This window comes from Canis lupus, chromosome 20 (genome assembly GCF_003254725.2).
Source record: "Canis lupus dingo isolate Sandy chromosome 20, ASM325472v2, whole genome shotgun sequence".
Lineage (NCBI taxonomy): Eukaryota > Metazoa > Chordata > Mammalia > Carnivora > Canidae > Canis > Canis lupus.
Window position 1 is genome coordinate 14,024,048 of NC_064262.1, and position 12,855 is coordinate 14,036,902.

Below are 12,855 nucleotides of genomic sequence, written 5' to 3' on the forward strand. Positions count from 1 at the left end.
AGATGAAGTCCTGCTTGGCCACCAGGGGCCTTCAGCAGAATAACAGGTGGTCTGGGCATCATTGTTGAAGAGTGATATAAACCAACTGAAACATATTTAGAGATAAAGGACCAAGGTGACCAGGAGGAAAGATGAAAGAACTAGAGACATTTACTCTGGATGCGAGAATACTTGATGAGCTGCCTGTAGGAGATGGTAGAAAATTATTCTGCACAGTCCTAAGGGTTAACTTCTCACATCACACTACCTACTACATTTTAGACATTAGGCTTGTCTCTTCCTTCCCTCCACCTGCTGCCCCCTTTTCTTAACCATCCTCTATACTCTCAGAATATATGGATTTAATTTTTAAAATTTTAATGTGCTAGGGCAAAGATGGGGAAATATACTTTATAAAGGTCTACATGGAAAACATTGTTGGCCTTTGAGCCACAATATAGTTCTCCACTGCATATTCGTGGTGCTTTTGTTTTTGTTAACTCCTGATCCTTATAAAGAAAGATCAAAGGCCAGCTTTTGTAATTTGGTGACCCCTGGCCTAGATGGATTGAATAAACAGATGAACTGGGTTAGTCTTTTATTTCTCCTAACACATCAATTTCTAAATACTCTGTTACTACAAATATCAATGTGTTATAAATAAAAGAATTCTTAGATTGAATACATTTGGAAGGCATTGGGTTAAACAAAATTAAAAAGTTTTTGTTTTAGAACTTTCACATGCTGATGTAAGTTAAGTATTTCTAAGAAAGAGCATTTCCAAAATTGACCAGGGAACATTTTTCTTGAGGTTTTTATCAACATCTCCTAGGATTTTGATTCGGAAACTGTTCTTAAAAACCAAACAAAACAAGACAACAATAATAAAAGATTTGTTGGTTTCTAATTCACCCTTTTTTCAAAGCCACTCCACTCCACCTGAGTTATGGAAAAGATGTTTAGAATCTTTCATACTCTAAAAGGTATAAGAGGTGCAATTAATATTCTTTGGAGATAAAGGGCAACCAGCTGAGCTAGAAAGAAGGAGAAATTGTTTGGATTACTTTCCACCTAAGGGTGATTTCTGTGAAGTGAATTCCTAAATGCTTTAAATTACTCTGTTACTAACCATTAATCTGTGGAGCCCACACAGCAATCCATAGTCAATTGCTTGACCATTTTGATTAAAACAATTAGCAGAAACTTTGTGTGTTTGCAGCTAAATGCTAATTCCTTGAAGAAAAAAATATCCATTTAAAATGTAAAGACTTGGCCTTAAGCTTTACAAGGCAAAAAGAGGAAACACTTTGTCCATTTCCTAGAAGAAAGGAGTTAAACTGAGTGTGTGATACAGAGGAGTCACCAGGCTGGCTCCTGTCCTAAGGTATGTCAAGTTGCTAACTGGCATATTTGTGTTTGAGCCCAGCCCTACCTCTTGACAAATGTCTGTCCTCAGACGCCTTATTGGAACTTAATTGATTTCTAATGTACTCATCTGTGAAATGGAGACTGGAAAACTTATCTTACAGGACCTTTTACCATGTTTAGAGAGAGTGTACATAAAATAGTTTGCTCATAGTAGGTACTCCCTTACTAGTAGCTATGACAAGTATCACAAGACAATACAAGAAATCCAGAAGGCAATCCAGCCTTGTTACAATTGATCCAGTCAGCTTTTCACTTTCTGCTCTGTTACTGTTAACACGAAGATTTCAGCTTCATGGCTGCAAGATGGCTGCTCTCCCTCTATGGCTATGTTCCAAGCAGGATAAAAAAGAACGGTTGAAGAGGAAGTAGTCTGTGCCAGCTGAGTTCATCTATTCTTTGTCAGGAAAGCCACAGCTTTCTCTGATATCCCATACAATTTATTCTGCTTATATCTTATTGGCCAAAACTGTGTCACAAAACAAGTCTGAGCTGCAAGGGAATCTGGAGAAGAGAGTATTTTTAAAAGGCACATTGGCACTTGAACAAAACTGAAAAAAAAAAAAATAAGAGGACTCAAAAAGGCAAGACAAAAAGACCAGGTAAAAGTAAAATCTCTGGAGGAGATACTGGCGGGCCATCCTCTAAATTTTGGCTAGGTGGTTTCAATTTGTATTCCAAGGTACAAAGAAGCCAACCAGGTCCTTCTGTCTTTGCCCCCAGAGAAAAGAATAATGACAGCTCTCTACTCTTGGGTATTTACTACTTTGTTCCAGGTCCCCATGTAAGTACTTTACATATATTATCTCATTTAATCCGTTGCACAGCCCCAGGAATGAGGTAGGTACTATTATTGTCCTCCTTTTACAGAGGAGAACCCTGATGCACAGATTCAGTAACTTGATCCAGGCCAAACAACTACTGAAAGGCAGAATTAAGCCCGTACTCTAAGCACTATTCCATTTGCCTCATTAAAAATAAGTAATTTTGGGGCACCTGGGTGGCTCAGTCGGTAAGCCTCTGCCTTCAGCTCAGGTCATGATCCCAGAGTCCTGGGATTGAGCACCACATTGGGCTCCCTGCTCAACAGAGAGCCTGCTTCTCTCCCTCCTTTGCCTGTCACTCCCCCCTGCTTGTGCTCTCTTGCTCTCTCTTTGTCAAATAAAGAAATAAAATCTTTAAAAAAAAGTAGTCTTATATTTATGGTCAACTGATTTTCAACAAAGGGGCAAAGGAAAATTAATTGGAAGAAATGATAGTCTTTTCAACAAATAGTGCTGGTACAATTTGGTATATGCATGCAAAGAGATGAATTTATACCCTTATCAGACTGTATCATATACAAAAATTAAGTTGGAATAGATCAGACCTAAAGTAAGAACTAAAACTCAAAAACTATTAGAGGAAAATCTTTGTGACTTTGGGTTAGGCACAGACTACTAACATAGGGCATCAAAAGCATGACTCACAAAAGAAATTAGTAAATCAAATTTAATAAGAATTAAAGACTTATGTGCTTCAAAAGACACAGTTTTGAAAAGATAAGCTACAGACCAGAAGAATATATTTGCAAAGAATATATTTGATAAAGGACTTACATGCAGAATATATAAAGAACTCTTACAACTCAATAATGAGACAAAGAGCCTGATTAAAATTGGATACAGATTTTAATAGATATTTTATTAAAGAGGAGATACAAAGGAGTAATAAGCAGATGAAAAAGCTATTCCACATCATTAGTTATTAGGAAAAAGCAAATTGTCACCAAAATGAAATTCTACTTCATATTCACTAAAGTGACTTTCTTTAAAAATTGGTGAGGATATGGAGAACCTGGATTCCTTTACACCTCTGTAAAGTAAAATTGTACAGCCACTATAGAATCAGTTTTTCAGTTTCTTAAAAAGTCAAACATGTTCTTATTGTATGACATAGCAATTCCCCACCTATATAACTACCCTAGGGAGATAAAATTTATCTCCATACAGACTCACATACAAACATTCATAGCACCATTATGCATAATAGCCAAAAAGTAGAAACAAACCAAACAACAATGAACAGCTGATAAGGAAAATATAGTATATCCATGCAATAGAATACTAGAATACTATTCAGCAGTTAAAAGGAAGTAAATACTGATACATGTACAACATGAATGGACCTCAAAAAGAATAAGCTAAGTGAAAAAAGACATATGCAAAAAGCTATATGTTGTATGATTTTATTTAGGCAAAATGTCCAGAAAAGGTAAGTCTACAGAAAGAGAGCAGATTAGTAGTTGCCCAGGCAAGGAGTGGGATTGGTTGCAAATGAGCATAAGGATCTTTTCTGATGATGTTTGGATGACTTTAAATTTACCAAAAGGCATTGAATTAAACTTTTTTTTTAATTAAACTTACAACGGGTGAATTTTATGTTATGTAAATTTCTCATAATAATGAGAAATTATGTAAATTAACAGCTAATAAAGCTGTTAAAATAAAACGTGGTCTCAAGGGAATAAAGAAACTATTCCCAGATATCCCTGTCTACTTTATTTTATAATGAATCTGGAGTAGAATGAATAAAATTGAGCAGTTCCTGACAGAAGTCTGGCTCAATTTCAATGCTAATTTTTTTTAAGATTTTATTTATTTATTCATGAGAAACAGAGAGACAGAGAGGCAGAGACACAGGCAGAGGGAGAAGCTGGTCCATGCAGGGAGCCTGATGTAGGACTCGACCCTGGGTCTCCTGGATCATGCCCTGGGCCGAAGGCGGCGCTAAACTGCTGAGCCACCCAGGCTGCCCTCAATGCTAAATTTTGAATTGCATTTTGTATCTATTTACTAAGAGTACTTGATTGACAAAGACTTTACTTTACTCAATGACACAATACATGTATTCCAAATAAATAATTATTAGCCCATTCAAAAAATATTACCATGGACTTTACTCACTATTTGCATCTTTAACAGCTTCTTTTTCAGTGTGTGCCATGGAGTCCAGATTATTATGGAGTAGAGACCCTAGGGCAGGTTCTTGTGCTTATCAAAGTCCCTTGGTGCCTATAGTATCTATTTCTGGAGAGGTCATTTATCCCTTTGTCATAAAACATTGTGTTAAATTAACTTGTTTTACATAGGATCTACCATGGTATTCAAATATGCATTCTGCAAACTGATTTAATATAATTTAGAAAGATTTTTATGATTGATACAAATCATCAAACCATGAAAGTTTGACACCTCTTTGGAACTGAAGCTTCACCTTCAGTTTCATCTCCCTTGGGTAAAAGCTTTATTATTTACAATTTTGAAATAAATTTGTGATGTTCCTATTGTGAAAAGCTTTATAGGCCTATCTGACATACCATATTACCAAGGATATAGCATTTCTTTAAGTGCCTTTTTAAAAAATAAAAAAAAAACATGTCACTAATGCCTGAAACTAATATTTCACTGTATGTTAACTAATTAAACCTTACAGGAAAACTTTGGGAAAAAACATGACACTGCATTTTTAAAAGATTGACGTGTGACAAGTTTTCTCTAGACCCTTAATCTGTCTAAAAATAATCCTATTGCTTACACAAATCTCAAGTTCTGCATTAGTGCTACAAAACAAGCTGAGACTTTTCATTTTTAATTATAAAGGCCCTGACTACATTGTTTTAAACCTTTGGAAATCATTTATGTGGCACCCAGAAGTTTGTCCTCAAATCCCCGTCTCCATTTGAACTTTGTTACAACAGCATGCAATGTCAGAGCTAGAAGGACCTCGGGAGATATACAGCTCAATCTCCTCCCTTTGCAGATTGAAGAACTGAGGCCCAGGGAGTTTCTGTAACTTGCTTCATCTAAATCCACACAGCCAGTTGGTAAGTCCCTGCCTCCTACTTGTTTGCCACACAGCTCTCTTAAAGTATCACAGAATCTCAGAGCCTGAAGAGAACTTTGAGAGGATGTCATCCAATCTCTTGACCTCGTGGATGGGCAGCTGACCACAGAGATGTGGAAGATCTCTGCAAGGTGGTCTCAGAGCTCTCTCCCACTTGGGTAGCACTCCTTTAGGATACGGTGCTGGTATTCCTAAGATTCCTAAATGTAGGCAACAAATATAACACTTCAGTTTATTTTCAGTATCTTGCTACTGTAGCAGGCTAAGAGGGCAAAGCTCAGTGGAGCTGTTTTAGGCAATATAAATGACCATTTAGAGAGGACCATCTTGATGGTGAGAAGTGATGAGTAAACACATTTTATTTTTATTAGGAATGTAATTTATAAATTAATTCACTTTAACATCTGTTTCAGGGTTATTTTAGTAAGTTCTTTTTTGTTTAGGGAGTGCTTTCATATTTATTACCTTATCATATGATCCTAATAGCATCATGAGGTTGGTATTACTATTCTGATTTAACGGATAAAAATGTAGAGTGTTAGAAACCATGGGCAGATTGCCCAAGGTCATACTATTAACTAAACAGAAGAAGGATTAAAGCTTTGATTTTTTTTTTTTCATTTCAGAATATATATGCTCTTCCCAATCCATCTTATTACCTTTTGGAATTTAGTGATATTGTCCTTTGGTTTTCTGTTTTCTGATATAACTAACAGTTTATCACAGACTATCTCTCAAAGAGTAGTTTGAGGAAATTTAATAAAGCATAGGGGCTGCTACGACAATGTTTTTCTTTTACTTTTTCAATTTTTTAAGTTCTATTTTGTTGTGAGAAGAGTTTAACCTTAATTCATTTTTCTTCTGAAACAGAGACTGGCTAGAAGCTTTCCTCAAAGAAGGCAAGATAGTCACAAAGTTGAAATTGCAAAGCAGAGGAATTAGGAGTGATTATTCTTTTCATATGTATTCACTTTATAAAAGATTTACCAAAAGAATCCTATAAATAATGCACAAGTGTTCTTTATGCATTTCAGTTATGATTCAGTTGACCAAAAAAATTTAATCATTTTGCAATCAATTTTTTTTAGGAAGTTCATCTCTTCCTCTTATCTCTTAAAAATTTCTTTTCCATCACCTTTGAACGGTAAGGTTGGCTTCATCTTCTGTTTTCAAAAATATCAATGAATGATGGATTCTAAAGGGATCATGGGAAGTATTTAATATTGAACCTAAACATACAGCAACTGGAGCTAATTCCAAAGCCCCCAAATGATGGAATGTTACCTCCTCTACTGGTATTGATGTTTCTCCTGTTCTCATGTTTGTAGCCCAAAAGACAGGTTCATGTGGCTTTCAGGGTTGGTGAAGAGTAAGGAATCTTCATTCCTGAAGGACAGAAGAGCAACAAGGGGCTTCAGAGCTCACAGTTGAACAACACTCTTTGATTTATTAACACATTTTTAGTCTGACAATAAAAGTAATTCTATTACAATCATATTTCTTGCCTGAGATGAAACAATACTGATTTTTAAAATCTTCAAATGAAGATTTTTTTTTTTTTCTGGATAGTGGGGTAGGCATGGGAGTGGGGCTGGATATTTGTGAGTTGTTGAAAGAAAAGAGGTTGGTGGAGAACAGATGGCCTCCTCCACCATACATATTCATGAGTGCATTTATTTCATTATGTCGTCCCCTGGGAAACTCGACACTTCAGGTTTTATAAGTTTGTATGGCCATCAAATTGAGCAGTCAGAAGCCCTCTGTCAAAAACTGTGTTGCTGCAAAATTTAAAGAAAAGTATGTGAAAGACTTAGCTTCACACTTTTGTCTTGACTTTTCATCACTGAAACACCTGTTATTTTGAGATCTAAGACACGAATGTCATTGAGCATAATAGATGTTAAGTGTTGATAGCTGAGCTGACATGTTTCATTAATCAGATGCTGGCGTGTTATGTTTAGAGTATCACTAAGCACATTGTTTGCTAATTTCATAAGAAACATGAGATTAAAACACGTCTGTATGTCTCTTGCCACATCTCCAAAGTTCATGCCAGGCCTTCCTCATTTGTAGATAGGAAATGGGTCATCTGATGGTTTGAACAAGGTTCATTATTGAATTCCCTGTGTTTCTGATAACTGGCAGGAACCTACCTGTTATGTGCTTCATCAAACTCTTTTCCACTGGACCAAGACACAGAGAGGACTGTGAGCAGCATATTTTTTTCCTTTACATTAGGAGCAAGCTCCTGGCTAATGATTAATGGAGGTATCTTGATAGCTTTTGCTTTAAATGATGTTATCACTATCTTCATTTAACTGCACATTCCCTTACCTTAAACATGAATAAGAGCACTTCTGTCTTTTCTTATTGTTGCCTGGCCTTGAGAAACTGTTGATGTATGATGATTTGTTTTACAGAGCTGTCAGGTTTATTGCTTGTACACTCCTCTATCAGATAATACGATATCGTCTGCTCCAAAAGTCTATGTGGAAATGGAAGCATTCATGGATGCCCACTTGGATGAAGCAGGTCATTCATTTTCTTATTATTTCCCTAAAATAATAATCATGATGGATTTAACAACAATAACAGTAACAATAACATAATCTAACATTTATGAAGCAGTTACTCTATGGCAGGCACTATACTAAGAATTTTACAGATATGTTATGATGTTGATACTATAGGTCTTGCATTTTGCAGTTGAAGACACTGATATTTAAAGAAGATTGATATCTTTTATATATCACATCAAGAAACAGGAGAGTCTTTAAACAAAATGCTGTCCCATTTAATTCTTATGATCTGTCATAAACAAGAGATCCAAGAATTCTGAGAAGCTGAAAGGTCCCATGGAGCCCAGACCTAAGTAGATTTTACAGCAAGAAAAGTCATGGACAAATGAGTTATTTGGCACCAAAACTATGAAAATGAAGAAGAAACCATTTTGTAGGGAAAAGAATAAAGTAGAAAACAGAAGTGTGCAGTCAGTCATGTGAGAGAGAGAGAGAGGAGAGCAGAGAAAGTAGTTGCCTGGGTCTCCAATAGCTTCATAGCTCCAACCAGCACTTCCTGGGAGCTCCAGCTGTGATACATTTAGAAGTATGATCTATATTCTCACCTAACCGTCCCTTGACTTTAGGTAGTTTTGATAGGTTTCTATTCCTCATAACCAAAATCTGGACTTACAAATAATGGACCTAAGATTCAAACTCTTGCTTTTAGACCTAAACCAATCAATGCTACTCTTAAGTCATTCTCTGTTTAGTGGTCTATTCTCTGTTTAGTGGTCTACCACACATAGTGCAACACATCTTTTTAGAGTTATCAAATTGGGAAAACAAAACAAATAAAGGAGGAGGCTGTATAGACAATGACTTCTGGTAGCATGGCAATAAATCCAAGCTGTAGGTAATACTAGTCTAAGACTACCTTTATTAAAAAACATTTTGTTATTTTTAAAAAGGTTATAAAAATGAAAATGCTTATTAAAGTTATTATAATTAAAGTTTACAACAGGGATACATAAAGTAAAAACTGAAGGCCCTTCTCCTCTTCTCCCCACTCTAGTCCTCAGGGACCACTTCATACCACATTCATACTTTCTTTTTTAATAAAATATTTTTATTTATTTCTATTTTAAAATGTATTTTTTATTTTAATTGTCATTGATTTTATTTTTCTAGAGGGGGAAGGGGCAAGGAAGAGAGAGAATCTTAATCAGACCCCATGCTCAACATGGAGCCCAAGGTGGGGCTGGATCTCACAGCCCTGACCTCCATCTGAAACCAAGAGTCAAATGCTTAACCAACTGAGCCACCCAGGCACCCCCATTCATACTTTCTTCTTATTGGTTGTCCATTATATCATGGACAACTTGATATATGAATATACATGGATTTGCATCATTCATATTCAGGGATACATGGCATATTCCATGGAATAGGTACTCCAGTTCTCTATCAATGAGATTTTGATTATCTCCAAATTACTATTACGTATCATACTTCAATGAATAGAAACAATGCTCTTTAAAGTGCCTCATTTGCTCATTTTAGACCATATTTCAGAAACAGTGTTGGGAGGATTAAAAATATAAAGGTCTGCCCTTATAATCCTAAAGGATATTTAAGTATAATACATATTTACAGCTCAAGTATCACCTAAAAATCAATTAGTATGACATTAATTAAGGTCCCATGATGCTAGCCATTAATTAGGATTCCCCTGAGTTTTAGTGTGATTTAGGGAAGGAAAGGGTACTATTGAAATTATTTTTGTCCATCTAAAAATTATTTTAAAACATTAAAAAAAAGCAGTGATTATTAACAACTGACTCCCTGGCAGTAGGGTGGGGTCAGCAAACAGGGGAGGAATGTGAAATTGCTCTCTGAGTAATTTACCCCTGACTGCTTAGAAAACCAACTAGTGAGCAAACATTTATTGATCACCCATGAAGTGCCCAGTACAGATATAGGAATGGATCTAGAATTTTTTTTTATACTTCAAGTGGAACTCATGGTCTGTGAATCAGTAGAGCAGGAAGAGATGAATGGGCCTGCAGTAATCAGATGTTGTTGCTGATGTTTTAGGACTTTGTGTGTATGATTTCAGAAATAGGAAGATATACAAAGCACAGGGAATATAATAATATTGAGAATATATAAAGAAATCCTGGTAATGTATTATGAAATAATGAGGATTTTTCTTACTTGGGATACAAAATAAATCTAGCCAAAAGTTGAATGTTTTGTGAATATTTACTGCTTTCTGAAGTCATGGTAGATAAGGGAATCTTAAAAATTAGTGAAGATATATAATAGCCAGTCATCTCCGTAGTTCTTTATTAAGAGCCAAATAGGTGAAACCTCCATGTTTAACACTGTAGTTGTCAAGATAAAAATACACAGTCCCTAGGTAAAAGGAACTAAAGGTTAATGCTGTATAATAGCGTACACACATACTTTTAGCATAGAAAAGCAAAAATTATCATTAAATGCCAATTCGTTTGCATGTTTTAATCAATTCTTTATTTTTTTAATTCTTTTAAAATATTTATTTATTTATTTTAGAGAGAAGGGGGGAGGGTAAGAAGGAGAGCAAGAGAAAGAATCTCAAGAAGACTCTGCTCTGAGCATGGAGCCCTACACATGGAGACCCCGAGATCACGACCTGGGCTGAAATCAAGAGTTGGATGCCCAACTGATTGAACCACTTAGACGCCTCTGAGCAATTCTTTAAAAAATTAAACAGTTTTATGTGATTTTTCTAACAACACTATTCTGGGCCCATATTCACCTAGTGTGAGGGATTTGGTTTCTGTTGTTGGTAGGTGAGTCCTTGAGAAGAGACTTTTTATTGAGATGACTAATTACACCTGTCACTCATTTAGGGCTTACTGTATGACCAGCAAGCACCATGCTAAAAGCTTCCAGTGGATTTTAAACATTCTCTGAGCAGGCTTTTTATGGGAAGGCTTTTACAAATGTGGAATCTCACAGCTATTAAGTGGCTGAGCCAGGGTCCCATGCCACTGTGTGGTTCTGCATCACTGTATACCATTCTGCCCATGTTTACTCTGGTTATTCTCATGCCAGCTTGAGATGTTTGCCTTATTTCACAACCACTTCAACACTACGTTATTAATGTTTCTCTTAGCTAAGGCAATTAACTGTTCATACCTGTTACTTATTCTAAGTATTTGAGGCCATAAAAATTGAGTATGAGCTATTGAACTCATTTTATACTTTCTCTAACAGGTAGTCAAATAAATAAATAACAATGAAACCAAAAAGCCTTGTCTATATAGTATCTGTAATGATTTTATATTACTGGCGCCATATGTATCACACTTGGGGAAACCCTGAACCCTATGTTACTCTTTTTAGGTTTTTCTTTTTTTGTATCATGATATGTTCTCTGAATAAATGTTCATTAGAGATGTCCACTTCTTTACAAAGGGAGTGGATGTGTAAAATCAGTTTTGCATCTCAATCACCATGAAAACATATGTTTGTATGTAGAGAAAATGATCAGTCCAAAGAATTCATTTCACACAAACTGAATACAGCAGGAAATATGCTTCTATGGGTAATCCTAATAAATATAACTTCATAATTAAAATTGCCTGCTGTCTGAATATACCAGAATATGCCCTCAGCAGCAGAGGCTTACCATGTAGGACATTTTATCACTCAATTGTTCTGGCTTTCTTTAAAAGGTAACTTAAAAATTAAAAAAAACAAAAACAAAAACCAAAAGAACAACATGCCTCAACAAGTGGTGTTGGGAAAACTGGACAGCCACATGCAGAAGAATAAAATTTGACCACTTTCTTGCATTATACACAAAAACAAACTCAACATGGATGAAAGACAAGAATTCATCAAAATCCTAGAGAACACAGGCAGCAACCTCTTAGACCTTGGCCACAGCAACTTCTTGCTAAGCACATCTTCAAAGGTAAGGTAACCAAAAGCAAAAATTAACTTTTGGGACTTCATCAAGATAAAAATTTCTGCACAGCAAAGAAAACAGTCAAAAAGCCTACAAGGTAACCGATGAAATGGGTGAAGATATTTGCCAATGTTTTTATCAGATAAAGGGCTAGTATCCAAAATCTATAAAGAATTTCTCAAATTCAACACACAAAAAACCAAAAAAATCCAGTAAAGAAATGGGCAGAAGACATGAACAAACATTTCTCCAAAGAAGACATACAGATGGCTTATAGACACATGAAGAAATGCTCATCATCACCTGGCATCAGGGAAATACAAATCAAAACCACAATGAGGGGCATCTGGGTGGCTCAGTCAGTTAACTGTCTGCCTTTGGCCCAAGTCATGATCCTGGGGTCCTGGAATTGACCTCTACATCAGACTCCCTGCTCAGCGGGGAGTCTGCTTCTCCCTCTCCCTCTGCTGCTCCCTCTGCTTGTGCTCTCTCTTTCTCTGTCAAATAAATAAAACAAAATCTTAAAAAAAACCACACACACATACAATGAGATACCACCTCACATCAGTCAGAATGGCTAAAATTAACAACTCAGGAAACAACAGATGTTGGTGAGGATGTAGAAAAGGGGGAACCCTCTTACACTGTTAGTGGGAATGCAAACTGGTTCAGCCACTCTGGAAAACAGTATGGAGATTCCCAAAAAGTTAAAATAGAGCTACCCTATGACCTAGCAATTGCACTACTAGGTATTTATCCAAAGGGATTCAAGCATAGTGATTCAAAGAGGCACTTGCATCCCATGTTTATATCAGCAATGTTCACAATAGCCAAACTGCGGAAGAGCTGAGATGTCCATTGACAGATGAATAGATAAAGATGTGGTATATATATACCGTGGAATATTACTCAGCCATCAAAAAGAATGAAATCTTGCCATTTGGAAAGATGTGGATGGAACTAGAGGGTAGGTATTACGGTAAGTGAAATTAGTCAGAGAAAGATTAATACCATATGATTTCACTCATGTACTGAAAATAAGAAACAAAACATATGAACATGGGGAAGAGAGGGAAAAATAAAATAAGATAAAAACAGAGAGTGAAG

The 12,855-nt window shown here is 36.0% G+C and overlaps 1 long non-coding RNA gene across 1 annotated transcript in view; it reads left to right on the forward strand.

The window, feature by feature from the left end:
• LOC112662724 (uncharacterized) overlaps nt 1–11,086 on the forward strand; it is a 99,728-nt gene extending 88,642 nt beyond the window's left edge. Inside the window, exons 5-9 of the long non-coding RNA XR_007404346.1 lie at nt 5,206–5,269; nt 6,378–6,433; nt 7,435–7,557; nt 7,710–7,821; nt 10,365–11,086. This is a non-coding gene — a long non-coding RNA (uncharacterized LOC112662724). The remainder of the gene's footprint in view (nt 1–5,205; nt 5,270–6,377; nt 6,434–7,434; nt 7,558–7,709; nt 7,822–10,364) is intronic.
• Nucleotides 11,087–12,855: the final 1,769 nt, after the last annotated feature.